This window comes from Tiliqua scincoides, chromosome 1, assembly GCF_035046505.1.
Source record: "Tiliqua scincoides isolate rTilSci1 chromosome 1, rTilSci1.hap2, whole genome shotgun sequence".
Taxonomy (NCBI): domain Eukaryota; kingdom Metazoa; phylum Chordata; class Lepidosauria; order Squamata; family Scincidae; genus Tiliqua; species Tiliqua scincoides.
Genome location: NC_089821.1, coordinates 243,062,334 through 243,064,778, shown reverse-complemented (window position 1 = coordinate 243,064,778; position 2,445 = coordinate 243,062,334). Strand labels below are relative to the sequence as shown.

Genomic DNA, 2,445 nt, shown 5'->3' with positions numbered 1-2,445 from the left:
GCATGAACTCCATTGCTGCGGCTTGATTGGTGGGGAGGATTTTGGTAGGATTGGGCTGTGACTTACTGAATGTTTTAGTGAAGGCAATCTGATGAAAGTAAGAGAGACATCACACATCCTGATTTCCACAAAGATAGTTGTTATTTCTACAGGTTAGTTATAGAATATTAATATCTCCCGTAGAATCCAAGGTGAAGGGGTCAATAGTTCAGAACAGGATTGATTTTATTGCCAGGGCAATTCAGAGATGACCCCCAGCAACTGTTACCCTGCACATGCCCGATCTTGTCTGATCTTGGAAGCTAAGCAGGGTCAGGTCTGGTTAGTACTTGGATGGGAGACCGCCTGGGAATACCGGATGCTGTAGGCTTATACCATAGTCTTTCGAGACTGAAGGTTGCCAACCACAATTCAGAGATGATATGCAGGAATTACACCTCAAAGACTTTGGAGGGAAAACAGGATTTGTGAAATGGTACTTCTGGAAATTAAGGACTGGGCCAGCAGACATGACCATGAACAATCCTCTTCCCTATACATGCATTTCTATATGAATGGCAGATTTCAGGAATCAAGCATTGAGTAGCCAAGTGAGGTATATGCATGTATGAACCAGGCCTTGATAACTGGCAGCTGACTGTGTAAACTGGCTTCTCTGAAAGCACAAAAATCTGCCCTTATTTGAATATTCATATTGCATATAATAATATACACAGGACTGTAACTGCATCTGGCAGCATAAGTAGCAGATTAAATATAGACAAATCTAAATGCAGGTGCGCATAGCTTAACAAATCATTTACATGTACCTGGTGGTAGAAATGCATGCTTCTCATTTTGCTACAGAACAAAAAATATTATAATATATCCTTTCCAACACATGGTTTGGTGACTTTATTTTCTGAGCCAAGGGTGGATTTGAAAGCAGAAAAAAAAAACCCTCCTATTCAATTTTGCTGTGACCTCTTTTAAAAGCTTAGGACAAATTTGCTTTAGTAACTTTTACAAAAGGTTCGGATCCCCATTGCATCAGTAATGACATTAACTGGGATGAGATTATAAAACATATCAATCAAGGATTCATGTAAATTAGGGGTGCATCATGTAAATTTTCATGTCGATCAAAGTTCGGCCAACCTGTGGCCAACGCAGAAGAGTTTAATGATATGTTCTTTCCAGATTTTCATGCTGTCTCCTTGTGACATGGGTCAGAACAATCTCCAGATGGGGTTACCAGGAAATTTCTCCCTGTAGCACAACAGTACTTCCTCAATTCTGTGTGAATACATTTATTGTTTCTTTTTCAAAAAGAAAAAAGTCCAGCGTTACCACTTTTACACCCACTTGTAGCAGACGGCATTATCTGAAAGTAGTGAGACCTGAAGGTATGCAATGTTTCTCGCTCCCTGTGCTCCCTTCCTTCCCCCTTTGGGCCAATCACTTATCTGGAAAGCTTGGAATAAAGACATCAAAAATGCCAAAGGAACTGTCAAATTGCATTACTCCGGAGAAATGAAAATATTGCCTGGTCCAAACTTAACCAGTGCTGTCAAAACCTAACCTTACATGCCAGCAAATAATTATAATCCTATACAAGCATCTTGCAACTACAGGGACTCCATTGTGCTAGAAGATAACACATAGCAGCAGGGAAAAAGCTATTTTTAACCTTCTTGCAACCAACTCTGTGGTTGTGCCCACTCAGATATACACATAAAATACACAGAGAGAAGAATTAAAGGGCATGGGTCATCTGTGGAACGTGCACAGGAGGAATACTTAGGAAATGGCAACTGTAAATACATGGCCAGGCTTAGGAAGGCATTATCAGGGCAAACTTTTAACAAGTTTTGATTTGGGGATTTTGATTTTTTTCAAACACTTACTTATAAGTGGTATAAACACTGCCAGAAAATAGCAGAAAAGATATGTGATAAACAAAGATCCATGGGAATACTGCTCAACACTTCAACAATTCACCACTTTATCAAGTAACTACCCTTATATGAAGACAATTACAAAATAAATAGAATAGTAAGTGCAAACCAAATCAGTGATCATCTGTCTAAACAATGTGATACTCTTGGCAATAGGCACTTATGGCCCAATCCTATTTGCATGTCGGGTTGGTGGACCATGACGTCCACCAGCGCATTGCATGGACCACTGTCATGGCAGCCTCTCTGCCATTCTGCAGAGCCTTCCTGCCAGTGCAAGGGCCAGAAGGCACTGCCAACAGCACCCTGCAGGTTGTACATTGACAGGCGCAAGCCAGCGAGGAGATATATTTGGGGGCGGATTGGGGGGAGGGATGGGGTGAATCTCGGCAGCAGCCTCCATACTGGGTCTGGCAGGTGCCCTGCAGTGGTTCAAATCTATGCCAGCAAAATAGCTGGCATAGATCTGAGTAGGCTCATGGAGGACCAGGAAGTGGCAGAGAAGGTA

General features: G+C 41.8%; 1 pseudogene; it reads left to right on the top strand.

Moving 5' to 3' along the window:
- Positions 1-253: 253 nt before the first annotated feature.
- LOC136637676 (5S ribosomal RNA) lies at positions 254-370 on the top strand (annotated as a pseudogene).
- Positions 371-2,445: the final 2,075 nt, after the last annotated feature.